We start from the raw sequence: 15,052 nt of genomic DNA, 5'->3' as shown, positions 1-15,052 counted from the left end.
GAAGAGTCCTGCATTTTCCCTTCATCTACAGCTACACGAGACTCTTCTCCACTCAACTCTGAGAGTTTGTCAAATCTTTTTACGTATACACACAAAGTATAACTGTCTGAATACCTCCTCTCCCTAGCTGCCTTCTTGCCAACTGCAAGTTCCCATTCCCCACCACCCTTTACCCTCCTCAACCTATCTAGTTCCTCCTTTGCGTGTTGTAACAGCACCTGAAAGGCACAGATCTTACATATGTGTTCCTCTATCAACTTATTTCTTCTACAGATTCTGCATTCCCAGGAGAAGATCTCGCTAGAATGCCCACAGGCTTCCCCACTACATTCCCGCCCATGAAAATGCTTTGAACAAATCCCACACCATAACCCACCACTCACAGACCTATGACAGAACCCACACTTCTCACTCATGTTAAAATTTTACAGTTACTGAAAAACTATATGTCTACATTACTGAAGTTCAGTTAAACCAGTAGAACTATTTATAGAACTAACAATAACAGTCTCGAAATTCTCTGTCTACTAAGAAAGCAACTACTTGCATTAATATTACTAGACCACAGCTAACACAAATACCAACAAAACTTCACAAAATTATTAGCTAAAACCGAAAATTCAACAGTCACTTGAACACTCAACACAGTTAAAACACCAAATGAAAGTTTTATTGGAATGACTGTCTTCTGGTAGGCGGGCAGCAAAACTATTTGTACTTATTGTATCAGATTTCAAATTTTCTTCCCGTCTGTCCTATGTAGTAGCAGGAGCAGTTGTCACAAGTTACTTTATACACGGAAGAGCCAAAGAGACTGGTACACCTGTCTAATATCATGTAGAGCCCCCACAAACACCCAGAAGTGCCACAGCACAACACGGCATGGACTCGACTAATGTCTAAAGTAGGGCTGGAGGGAATTGACAGCATGAATCCTGCAGGGCTGTCCATAAATCTGTAAGAGGTCAAGGGGGTGGAGATCTCTTCTGACCCAATAATGTTCATGTCTGGGCAGTTTGGTGGCCAGCGGAAGTATTTAAACTCAGAAATTCTGGCACTCTTTCCCATTTTGCTACAATACAAAGGGATTTTTCATTGTGGCAGGATCTTCTCATGAAATTTCAATCACTAACTTTCTCCTCAGAGTGGGAAAATGCTTTGTTGGTGCCTGCGTACCTAGAGAGAAATAATCATCAAAATAAAATAAGAGTAATCAAGAACTTGCATGGAAAGATTTAAGTGTTCTTTTTCCCGCATGCTGTTTGCGAGTCATACAGTAGAGAAGTACCCTGAATGTGGTTCGAAGAACCCTCTGCCAGGCACTTAACAGTGAATTGTGGAGTAATCATATAGATATAGGTGTGATAGTTACTGTTTAAGTCAAGAAAAATAATTCAATGTTGAGTTTGGTGTTCAACTGTAAACTGTATTTTGGGATGTACGCTATTAAGTTTATCAGCTATGCTCTCTGTTTCATGATTGTTCTATTGTGCAGCATTAAGGTATCATCAATGTAATGTTTTTAATAAATGATTTTGTCTTTTTCTATTTGGTTTTTAAAAAATCTGGTTTCTAGATCATTAATATAAATGTCAGCAAGTTGGCCAGTTAAGTTGCTGTCAATTGCTAAACTGTCATTCTGAATACAGATAATGCTATCAAAAGTAAAGTATTTGGGAGACAGCACTAACTCAAGTGAATGCATTAGTTTGTAGATTTCCGCACTACTTAACTTCTTATGATGCAATAAATTGTCTTTTATTATTCGGATTGTGTCATAAGTATGTTGGTGTACAGATTAACCTTGTCAAGGGATGTAAACTTACCTAATCTGGGTATGATGTCCATGTTTATGACATTTGGGCTGTGAACTGAGATTTGGAGCTGTGGGGTTTATTATTATGCAGCATTTGGCTTTTGTGGATGTTAGAAGGAAGTTGCTGTTCTTTAATAAGTTACAGCTCGAAAGCTCAGATCACAGCCCAAAAGTCATAAACATGGACACCAAATATGCCCTATTGTTAACTCAATAAATAATCCCAGGTAAAAAGTCAGTAAAAAAACTTAATGAATTTTCAGTAAATCCTATAGATTTATAACCAACTACTCAATAAAGAAAAGTTATGACTTGACTGAATGCATCAGAGACATCACCAACAACACTAAACCACCTGCCACAACTTGACTAAACTCGGATAATTGTGTTATCAAAATAATTATCACAGAGGAAGCAACTTGGTGTTATTAATATGAACTTACCACAAATGACAAAAGTACAGAAACTCACCTGAAGGGTCACTATTTCCACAACATTACCAACATTCAAGTCAATGTGATACACATCATTTTAAAGAAAGACTTTCCTGGCAGTTTCACGTGGTTGTATGATCATTCTATACAGTGTACTCAACTGGACAGAGACTATGTAGAACACTCAAAACATTACACCACCATCGTAACTTTCCTCATCTTTTTTATTAACCCAGTCTCAAAACATATCGGACTGATGGGGTACACTATCTGATCAAAAGTATCTGGACCTCTATTAGTGGACAGTAATATGGGGAGTGTCCATCCTTCACCTTTATGACAGCTTGTACTCTGCTGGAGACACTTTCAATCAGATATCTGAATGTCTGTGGAGGAATGGCAGCCCATTCTTCCACAAGAGCTGAAAGAAGAGTGGTCTTTGACATGGGGTCTGGAGTGAAGTCAGTGTTCTAATTCATCCAAAAGCATCCCAGTGAACTGGGTTCAGGTCAGGACTCTGTGCTGGCCAATTCATGTAAGAAATGTTTTTGACAACAAACCATTGCCTCACATATTCTGCTTTATGACATAGGTCATTGCCATGCTGATAAAAATTATTTTCCTTGGACTGTTTCTGTACTTCACACAGTACATGGTGCTGTAGAAAGTTTTATATCCTTCCACACAAAGCACAAAAATACTCCCATACCTTAATGCAACCTCTTCTGTACTTCACTTTTTGCTCTACATGTGTTGACAGGTAATGTTCTCCAGGCATTTGACGTACCCAAACCCTTCTGTCAGATTGCTATGTGGTGTAGTGTGATTCATCACTCCAAATCACTCATATCCAGTCTTTACACCATCACAAGCATAGCTTAGCATTGACTACAGAAATAGTCTAACATCCCAACTTAAACTGACCTTCCCTCATCAAGTTTCCTAATCAAATATATATGTGATAAATTATAATGCATAAATAAACATAACTGCTAGGGTTACCGCCCCATATCCGTGCACAGCTATTTTTAATTAAATATTGTTTAATTACATTTTTTGGTAAAAAATTAAAATCAGTCAAGAGTAAAAGAGGTAAATAAAATGCCAAAATAAGGTTGCCTACCTTTTTCCAGGCAATAATGAACAGTGACAGATTGCCAGGTGCAGATAGGCAAGTGTGGAGGAGTAAATTATTCCCATGGAGTTATACAATCATACATAAAATGTAGATGATTCTATTGCAAATGTTGTAGTATAAAGGAGTCCTAGCAAAAGTGGGCCCATCTTAGGGTTGTCATGGTTTTAAGTTTCAGTAACTGAGTATGAGAGGGTGGTGCACTGGAGAAACACTGAATGAACAAACCTACTCGATAGAGAAAGACAGAGAACAACAGCCACTGAGTAATAGAGACGGAGCATTCTTATTTCTCTGTGTAACCAGAGTCCAAGATAATGACTCGTGAAACTCCCACAGTTTTCTTGCAACCATTATTGCAGTGCTGCCAAGTGAGTGGCATGTATAAACACACTATAAAATGATTGTGTATTATGTATATGGAGTGTAGAAGTACGCTCAAAATACAAATCTGTACTCACGTAATAAAATTACCGTGGACTCCATATTTGCGCGTCAAAGATGGATTCTCAGCTGTGGTATGAGAACAAAAATATTGACTGCTATCAAGAAGGATCTTGGTTTGTCACAAAAAGATACTAAATCATATTCTTTACATAATAGCAGAATAAATAAAAAATGCCATCAACCCATATGATAATAGCGATGATAGAAATATTTTATTTAACATTTCTACAGGTAAAGCAACAGCATCCGATGTTACTGATTTCCTGCGTACTGTTAAGTCAGTTAGGAGTCAACAAAAATAAGATTTTTTCTTAGTGCAATTCTGTTATTGGAATGTTTGAGAAACTGATATTGCGAAACAGAATTCTTAATTTCACATCACAGTGCACCTCCAGAGTTCAGGTGAATACAGATAAATGAGCAGTATGGCTAAAGGAATGAGACATCATTGGTCATATTTCACAATTAGCCTTGAAAAAAAATCAGTGTAGAACACTCTTTGACATTTCCACTAGCACCTGCTCTTTTCTCGTTTACCAGTGAAATGTTGCAGACAGCCATGTCCACATTACCCAAGACATTCAAATGTCAAGTCCATGTAGTTCAGAACACACAAATCAACTTTGAAACAGTGGATAGATTTTACTTCTTATACCAGATTTGATACTCCTTGCTACAAAGCTGTGGTAAAGTAGCTGAATCTATTCTCATAAAGCTTTGTTCAAGTAAGCTGCAGAGATACATATTACATTTCATTGCTATTTAACACCTTCAAAGATTGACAAGTGTTTAATATTTCTTCTACAATTACAGGACTTCAACAACTTAGACCTACCAGCTTTTTGGGAAGTCTTAAGAATTATCATTTCGGTTCTTAGCCAGTTATTGACAGGATGACCTCTTGGCATCAATAATGCAAAGTAGGGAAGTCTTTATAACCTCTGGAAGTCAGTGCTATTCTTATCAAATGAATGAAAATCAAACTCAGGACCTTTACCTTTCGTGGCAAGTGCTATACCAACTCAGCTATCCAAGCACGATTCACGACCTGTCCTCACAGTCTTAATTCCACCAGTACTTCGTCTCCTACCTTGCAAAGTTCACAGAAGCACTTGTCCGCAAAAGGCAAAAGGTTCCAAGTTCGAGTCTTGGTCCAGCACACAGTTTTAATCAGCCAGGAAATTTCATATCAGTGCACACTCCACTGCAGAGTGAAAATCTCATTCTTGAGACATCCCCCAGGCTGCGGCTAAGCCATGTGTCTGCAATATTCTTTCTCACAGAAGTGCTAATCTTGCAAGGTTCGTAGGAGAGCTTCTGTGAAGTTTGGAAGGTAGGAGAGGAGGTACTGGCATGAGGACGGGTCATGAGTGATGCTTTGGTAGCTCAGTTGGTTGAGCACTTGTCCGCGAAAGGCAAAGGTCTCGAGTTCGAGTCTCCGTCCAGCACACAGTTTTAATCTGCCAGGAAGTTTCATATCAGTGCACATTCCATTGCAAAGTGAAAATCTCATTCTGTAATGAAAATCATTTTGTAAACACTGAAGAAATTATGAATGCCAACATGAAGAAGTCAATATACAGATTATGTTTCATGTTAGCAATGCGCCACGAACTTCAAAAATTTTAGTAAATTCCTCTGATATTGATGTTTTAAGAATTTTGCTGGCCAATATGCATAAAGTTTCTCAGACAAAAAACCATAAAGAAATTAACTGTATCAACTGCACAGAATCAGCATCAAAGTTAGAATCCTCATTATGTCTTAGTGTACCAACATTCCATGCATTTACAGGCTTTGGTTCCCCTGTGACTTTCTGTAATACGGAAAAAGTCAGACTGTTTCAAATCAAAATCTATAAAAAAAAAACTTCTGTCATTTACAGATGGCACTGACGTTGTCATTGATGGAAAAAGCTTAGTTGCTTCAGGAGTTTACTGCTTTTTTGTGTGGCATAAAGCAGTACAAAAGTGTTAATGACATAAGGCTTTGTGTTTTCCAAATGAATGATTCAGCCAAAAAAGATAATGTACAGTATATGAAAAAAATTAAAAGCTTGAATTCAAATATGTTTCCACATTACTTGAAATCATTGAAACAAAAATTTGTGACTTAATGCTACCAACCCTTATTGCGTAAAACTGCAGCCTGAATCTTGTGGATGGTACATATATGGATATTTAAAGGCAATCCTAAGGGACCAAACACACTCACAACTTCAAGAAATTGTACGGGTTAGAGGCAGGGATAGTAATAATGACAATTCCTCATAATTTGATTTCAATATTTCGACTTCTGATGCCTCTGAGTAAGTTTTAGTGAAAATTATTACATTCTTCAAAATGTGAAACACTGAGTGTAGATTTGTGTTTTGAGCATGCTTCTACACTCCATATACACTATACAGTCATTTTGCAGTGTGTTTATACATGCTAGATGCTTGGCAGCACTGCAGTAACGGTTGCAAGAAAACTGTGAGAGTTTCGTGACTCATTAGCCTGCACTCTGGATAGAGTTTCGAGAAATTAACATGCCCAGTCCCTTTTACTCTAGCGACGGTCTCACATGCAGCTATTCTGTGTCCTTCTTTATTGCAGAGGTTTCTGGATTCATTTCTTCTCTGCAGTACAATGACCCCATACTCATATACTGAAACTGAAACCCATGGAAACCCTAAGACAGGCTCACTTTTGATAAGGCAACCATATACCATTGTAATCTACATTTTATATATGATTGTACGAGGGCTGTTCAATAACAAATGGTAATAATTTTTTTTTTACAACATACTTTTATTCATCCTCATAATTCTGATGGTCCTTCTCAAATTAATCTCCCTTCACCACTGCTTCTGATGTTTGATGATGCCTCGCATGAAGGTGTTTCTTCATGTTAGGGAATAGAAAAAAGTCACGTAGGGCTAAATCCGGACTATAGGGAGGGTGAGGGTTGGCAATATGCAGCCACGCGGGATATCGTGGAGCAGCATCCAACCTGCTTCAGACAAATGCGGTTTTTTGCTCCTGATATGGACTTGCAATGTTTTCAGGACATCCCTGTAGTATTGTCCAGTTACTGTTGTGTGTGCAGGTACAACATGCTGATAAATCATTCCATGAATATAAAAGAATGAGATGACCATAACTTTCCTAGCAGAAGCAACCACTTTTGCGTTTTTGGGGATGGTGATGAAGGAGATTTCCACACTGAGCTTTGCTATTTGCTCTCAGGATCAAAATGATGTAGCCAAGTTTCATCACCAGTGATTACATCAACTTTAACTGCATGCAGGCCTGTACGAGAATGTCCTTTTGTTCGGGAATCAACAGTCTAGGAACCCATTGCGCACAAACACACATCATGTGTAATTTTTCTGTCGCCGGCATGTGGATGGCACCCAGTGAAATGTTCAGTATTTCAGAAAGTTATCTTAAGGTAATTCGTCGATCCTCTCTCACAATGACAGCAGCAGTGTCAATGTTTTCTTTCATAAGAGCAGTAACTGGAGGACCAGGTCCCCCTTCCTTTGAAATTGGTTATCTCTCCTCTTTAAACATTTTAAACCATCTTCTAGCTGTGCTGTAGGGAAGAACAGACTCTCCATATGCCTCTTGTAACATTGTATTTGCCTGAGCTGTAGATTTTCTGCGACAAAAGCAGAATTTCAAATCCACAAATTGTGCCACACTTTTTACCTCCGTTGCAGGGTAGGCGATACTGAACATGTCAGACCTTGCCTACCTCCCACAGGTGGAAACCAGGAGTCCCAACAATGAAACTACTACAGCGTGTTTGTTGCACATTAAGCTAACAGAATATCATAAGATTAAATTTAAGCACGAGAAATTATGACTGTAAAAAAAATTACGATCATTCTTTATTGAACAGCCCTCCTATAAGGAAACTCAGTGAGGGTAATTTACTCCTACCTGCTTATCTGTTTGCACCTGGTAACCTTTCATTATTGGCAATATTGCAGAGCCTGTTTTCTTTAGAAGTATGATGCAATCTTCGTTTGAACATGCATATCGGAAGGAACAGGTGCTGCAGTGATCTCGCCCATTATGAGCGCATGAAATGTATTCACAGTTGCGGGTATTGACAACTAACAGCTGTATAACGGAATGACAACTGTGAATATTTGTGGCAGACTGGTACTCGAACCCAGATTTTCACTTATTGTGACCGGTCGCCTTACCACTAGGCTATCTGAGCATGCATCATGCCAGACACAATCTAATATATGTCATCAACCATGTGTCTACAACTTGCACTCATATGTCCATTATGTGTTGTCCTGTACAGAGGAGACACTTGTAACTAAAATCCGCAAAATGTCTCCTCTGTATGGGATTATGCGTAATAGATGTACGAGTGTAGGTTGTAGACACGATTGATTATATATGTCAGTTTTGGTGTGGCCATGATGGGTGCCCAGATAGTCTGATGGTAAGACAAATGCTCATAATAAGCGGTAAATCCGGGTTGGAGTACCAGCCTATCACAAATTTTCATCCTTGTCATTCCATTTTACCACTGCAAATACATTTCATGTGTCTGATAATGGCTGTAGTCGCTGCAGTACCTGTACCTTTGCACTTGCATGCATGTCTTTCCTGTGTAGGAATATACATAATGGATGTACGAGTGCACATTTTAGACATGTGGTTCACGACATACGTTAGTTTGGCTCTGGCTGTGATGCATGATCGGATAGCCTAATGGTAAGGTGACCGCTCGCAATAAGCGGGAAGTCCAGGTTTGAGTACTAGTCCACCGCAAATTTTTATTGTCGTCATTCCATTATACAGCTGATGACTGCCCATATTCACAACTGCGAATGAATTTCATAAGAGCTGTAGTCGTCACAGTGCCTGCGCCTTTGGACATGCATGCATGTCTTTCCTGTATGAGAATGTACATAACGAGTGTACGACTGCAGGTTGTAGACACGTGGTTGACGACATATGTTAGTTTGGGTCTGGCTGTGATGCATGGTCAGATAGCATAATGGTAAGGCGAGGCTTGCAATAATCAGGAAATTCAGGTTCAAGTTCTGATTCACTACAAATTTTTATTGCAGTCATTCCATTATACAGCTGATGACTTTCCATATTCACAACTGCGAATGTATTTTGTAACAGCTGTAGTCATCACAGTGCCAGCGCCTTTGGACATGCATGCATGTCTTTCCTGTATGGGAATGTACATAACGAGTGTACGAGTGCAGGTTGTAGACATGTGGTTGACGACATATGTTAGTTTGGGTCTGGCTGTGATGCATGATCGGATAGCCTAATGGTAAGGCAACTGCTCGCAATAAGCGGGAAGTCCAGGTTTGAGTACTGGTCCACCACAAATTTTTATTGTCGTCATTCAGTTACACAACTGATGGTTGTCCATATTCGGAATTGTGAATACATTTCTTGTATTTCATAACAGCTATAGTCACTGCAGTGTCTGTTCCTTCGGACATGCATGCACATCTGAAGGAACATTGCATAATACTTCTGAATAACACAAGCACTGTAATGTTGTATTTATCTGTCAATATTGGGTGACTTTCAATTAAAATGTCTCCTCTGTACACGAATATACATAATGACTGTACAAGTGCATGTTTTAGACATGGTTGACGATGTATGTTAGTTTGGGTCTAAACTTGATGCGTGCTCAGATAACCAAATGGTAAGCCTTGTGGTAAGTGTCCCTGATGGATTTGTTCCTCAGGTGATGTCCAATGATTAGTCCATGTTTGAAATCACCGAGCTCTCACAATCAACATGTTCTGCTGTTACTGCTTCTCTACAGACAATACGATAATCCCCACATCCTTTAATACTGGTGGGGTCCACCTTTTGTGATGTCTAGTGGCCAATTCCTCATTTATCTAGAGGTGTCAGTATATTTCTCATGTAATAGTGTATTTTTCAAAAACCTAGTGAAAATAGGTGTCAGTGATAGGGGCCCCTAATTCAGCAGATTACGTCCATTTCCATTGTTGTGTGTTGGTGTACTCCACTCCACATGAGATCATCAGTTGCTGTGGGACCTTCACCTTCAACTTTTGTCAACATCTAGGTGCATTTATTTTCACAGCATCTAACTGTGATCTCTCCCTGCATTTTATTATGTTCCCTTTGGAGTGTGTCTTCTGCACTCACATGGGCAATGTGGGGTGTCATGGGAGCATACTCCCTAACAGCCTCTTGCCCTCTAAATCCTAAAAGTACATGTGTGAGGATCACTAACCCACAACCTGTCATGTTCATCAGATTCTCTTTCGTCAGCTTTGTGCATGGCATTACCATCACAACTTGCCAATGGCAGACTGACTTCATCTGAAATGCATTTTCCCTCTGCTAAATGTCCTTTTAGCTCCCGTGGCCCATCTGTGAAAATTTCATTGTCTTCCTTACGTGTTACTAAGTTAATTGTGCCCTTAGTGTTCTCTGCACACTATGCGATTGGATTTTTGAACAAATTGACCACAGTTCTAGTGGTCCAGTCCATGATCAACATTCTGCTTGAGAGTATGTCATTACAAATTATACAAACTGACGACAACCATCTGATGACAATTGAATTCACCCGGAAGCCACTTCTGTTGCTTAGCGACACTAAGACTTGGTTTTCTACCTTTTTCCTTTTTGCCCCAAAAGTGGAAATTAATTATATTCCTTGTACAGATAGCTAGCTAATTTACTACCATTTTCCACCAGTTTTGCATGGAAAGACATCGAAAGTGCTGTCACTTCTTCACTTCTGATCCAGAGTCCAGTCATGATCATCTTAATTCCTTCCACAGCTATCTCAGTGAGGAGACACCGATTGTCTGCCTTTTTAGACAACTTCAGGTCATCACAGTACTGGTCATTGTTGTCTTGAGCTTGTCATTGTTTGTAAAAACATTGCATATGTGATATCCCCGTACTGGGGCATCTCCTGCAATATCTCATTGTCCTTGGTCATTCACTTGTGTGATCTCACGCACCTCCACCTGATGTGGGGCCAGTGATGGTGAATCTCCATTACTCTCATGGCTTCTGTCATTATGCGATGCTTACACTTTGTGTAGGGTCCTGAACTAATTACTCAAACTGATTTTTGGAGAAAGCATTGCACTGAATACAGTTTCAGGTGTTAGATGTTTGCCAACATATCAGCTGTAGATTGAAGTCACCACCAACTGTAACTGTATGAGTTGGTTACATTTTGAATTAAGACCCAAATTTTCCTTGAATTATATCTTCTGAGTCTGACAGTCGGTAAACGAAACCAATTCATTCGCATTGATGAGTATTACCACTACCCATACCAACCCACAGCAACCAGCTACTTCGGTTTCGCTACAAGAACAGCAATGAACACACCACCACCACCACCACCTGAATTTAATTTATCCTTTCTGAAAACCATTAGTTCCTTGGCAAAAACTTCGGCTGAACTTATTTGCAGCCTGACCAACTTTCAGGGTCTGTAACGATTCCTACTTCAATGCTTTGTGTGAGCAGTTGTAGTTCTGTTTCTATCCTAACACAACAGAAACAATTTTCAACTATGTTACTGATGTTTCTGAGGTCAACCCATGTCCTGTGTTTGGTTTGCATCTTTTGGGACTGAACAATTTTCCAAAGACCCCTAACCTCCAAAACCACTCAGTCCACTCTGCACAGCCCCTACTACCTGTTTGGCTACATGCTTTGTGCAATGGACCCTTGATCTATAAAACAGATCCCAACACCTCTCCACTGAATGGCGCATGACATGGAATCTGTGTTATCAGGTGGGGAATTTTAGGATTCCCCTTGATAGATCAGGAGTGCACTACACAAAGGAAATAGGTGCAACGGTGGTTTCTTAGGCTAGGCCGTAGTTTGAGGTACTCTGATGAATACTCACCAGTCGATATGCAGATAGCAAAATCAGACCACGATCAGAAGAAAGACACTTTGACTGTCAAAATTTTGTCAGTAAATTGTCGAAGTGTTTGTAACAAAGTTCCCAAATTTACTGCCCTCTAGGGAAGTTATCATGCTCAGATTATTCTTGAGACCGAGAGCTGTTGAAACCTGATGTCAAAAGCTCTGAGATATTTAGCGAGTCATCAAATGTGTATCAGAAAGACAAATTAGATGCCATAGGAGTAGGATGTTCACTGCAATTGACAAAAATATTGTCTTTGTTGAAGTTGAAATTGAGTGTGACAGTGAAGTTATCTGGTTCTGTATAACAGGTCTACATGAAATCAAGTTAATTGTAGGATGTTTTTTCTGGCCACTCAATTCTGCTGTGACAGTTTTAGGGTCATTCAAAAAAGTGTATGGTCAGTAGTGTGTAAATACCCAGATCACACAGCACTAGTTGGAGGTGAGTTTAACCTGCCGAGTGTAGACTAGACATCTATAGATTCTGTCTTGGGCAACTAGCTCAACAGCCCACATGCATTGGAAATATTGTATAGACCCTGTAGCTACAAACAGGCCTGAAATTAATGATCATGATGTCATCATATTGACTATATTTACTGAAATTAATAAATTAGTCGAGGGGGCTAGGAGAAAAACTCTGTTAGAAAGAGCAAATATGCAGTTGTTAGCATCTCCCTTAGGCAACGAATGGGCATCATTTAGTTCCAGTATGTCTGATGTAGAGGAATTCTGGGCAAAGTTTAAACAGGTTGTAAATCGTGCTCTGCAGAAGTATGTGCCTAGCAGGTGGATTAAGGACAGAGCAGACCCACCATGGTTTAACATTGAAGTTTGGAGAATGCTGAGGAAGCAAAGGCTGTTGCACTCTCGGTTAAAACAAGAATGCACAAATGATGACCAGCAAAGATTAGTAAGATTCGTGTGTCTGCAAAAAGATATATGCATGAAGCATATAAAAACTACCACTGTACTACCATAGCACAAGATCTGGCAAATAACCTAAGAAAATTCTAGTCCTGTATAAAATCGCTAGCTGGGTCTCAGGCTTTTATCCAGTCACTTGTTGACCAGTCTGGTGTGGCATCAGAAGACAACAAAAGGAAAACTGTGTTTAAGAAATCGTTCACACAGGAGAATCGTACAAACATATTGTCATTTGACCTTTACACAGACTTCTGTGTGGGTGACATAGTAATAGGCATCCCCGGCATAGAGTAACAACTAAAATAGCTGAAATCAGATAAGCTGCCAGGTCCAGACAGAATCCAAATTCCATTTTACAAAGAGTACTGAGATGCATTGGCACTTAATTAGCGTGCATTTATCTCTCACCAAGCACAAAGTTCCAAGTGACTGGAAAAAAGCACAGGTGACTCCTGTGTATAAGAAGGGTAAAAGAACAGACCCACAAAATTACAGATCAATATCCTTAACAGGAGTTTGTTGCATAGTTCTTGAACATATTCTGAGTGCAGATATCATAAATGTCCTTGAGACCAAAAAGCTTATGTCCACCAATAAGCATCGCTTGTGCGAAACTCAGCTTACCATACCATATTTCTAGGTTTCCAAAAAGCATTTGACATGCAGTCCCACTGCAGGCTGTTAACAAAGTTACAAGCATATAGAATGTGTACCCAGGTATGTGAGTGACTTGAAAACTACCTAAATAATAGATTCCAGCATGTTACCATTGACGGCAAGTGTTCATCAGAGACAAGGGTCCCAAGGAAGTGGTATAGGACCACTATTATTTTCTGTATACATAAATTATCTGGTGGACAAGGTGGGCAGCAATCTGCAGCTGTTTGCTGATGATGCTGTGGTGTACGGGAAGCTGTCATCACTAAGTGACTAAAGGAGCATACAAGATGACTTAGACAAAATTTATAGTTGGTGTGATAAATAGCAATTACCTCTAAATTAAATTTTAAAAAAAAAGTAAGTTAATGCAGATGAGTAGGAAAAAAACTGCAATTTTCGAATACAGCATTAGTGATCTACTCGATACAGTTATATTGTTTAAATATGAAAGTGTAATGTTGCAGTGTGATATGAAATGGAATGAGCACATAAAGCTTGTTGTAGGGAAGGCGAATGGTCGACATCTGTTTATATGGAATTCTTGAGTAATTCTCGAGTGTTGGGGAACTGCACCAGGTCAGATTAAAGGAAGACGTAAAAGAAATTCCGAGATCAGTTGCTAAGTTGTTTGAACAGGACGCAAGTATTACAGAGACGCTTTGGGAACTCAGATGGGAATCCCTGGAGGGAAAGTGACATTCTTTCCAAAAAACTGTATTAAGAAAATTTAGAGAACTAGCATTTGAAGCTGACTGCAAAACAAGTCTACTACCACTAATGTGCATTTTGCATAATGACCACAAAGATAAGAACAATTAGGACTCATACAGAGGCATATAGACAGCCATTTGTTCCTTACCCTATTTGCGAGTGAAACAGGAAAGGGAATGACTAATTGTGGCATGGGGTATCCTTCTCCACTCACCATACAATGACTTATGGCGGGTGTATGTTGATGTAAATCTGCTCCCTACACGGTCACTAAACTGTGTGAGACACTGATTCACTGCTTCACTCTCTAAAGTTTTTGAACCACCTGATTGTGCTTGTTTTTGCTGATGGTACCGACCACAAGTCAATTCAACAACAAAGGACAGTGGACAAGAGCTGCTACGTGCTTTACAACAAACCATGATTCTCTCTATGTAATAGTTTCCAAGATCTGATTTTTTGAATTTTGAAATTTTAGCAGGACTTAATGGACACCTCATGCTACAAAACCATACATACCATTCCCACAGGGATCACGAAGACAAATTAGACTAATTACAGTGCTCACAGGGGCATTTGAGCAATCATTCTTCACACACTCCATATGTGACTGGAATGGGATAAAATCCTAACAACTGGCTCAATGGGAAGCACTCTCTGCCATGCACTTCACAATTGTTTGCAGAATATTAATGTACTTCCAGATTTATTAGTAACTAAAATTCCTATTAATGTCTTCCATTGCACCATTGTACCTTAAACTAATGTTTCACATCATCTTAGAATATGGTCTGGATATGGATTTTAGAGTCGCAGTTTTCCCATGAACTATGTTATTTACAGTGCACATACTCTGTGGTGTGTGGCTTCCACAGAGAAAGAGGCCAGCAGTGCTAGAACTGTTGTGACAGTGCCACGACGTTTAACAATGCGGCACGGCAGTCGAATAAGAAATACTGAGTTGTTATCATGAAACCAGCTATTGTTTCTAAGT

At 39.4% G+C, this 15,052-nt stretch overlaps 1 protein-coding gene across 6 annotated transcripts in view; it reads left to right on the top strand.

Moving 5' to 3' along the window:
- The window catches only part of LOC126298845 (uncharacterized), a 190,788-nt gene that overhangs the window by 137,021 nt on the left and 38,715 nt on the right, over positions 1-15,052 (top strand). The gene's annotated exons all lie outside the window — the stretch shown is intronic.

The sequence above is a fragment of the Schistocerca gregaria genome, chromosome X (genome assembly GCF_023897955.1).
Source record: "Schistocerca gregaria isolate iqSchGreg1 chromosome X, iqSchGreg1.2, whole genome shotgun sequence".
NCBI classification, from domain to species: domain Eukaryota; kingdom Metazoa; phylum Arthropoda; class Insecta; order Orthoptera; family Acrididae; genus Schistocerca; species Schistocerca gregaria.
The sequence above is the reverse complement of the archived record's forward strand: the minus strand, read 5'-3'. Positions and strand labels throughout refer to the sequence as shown.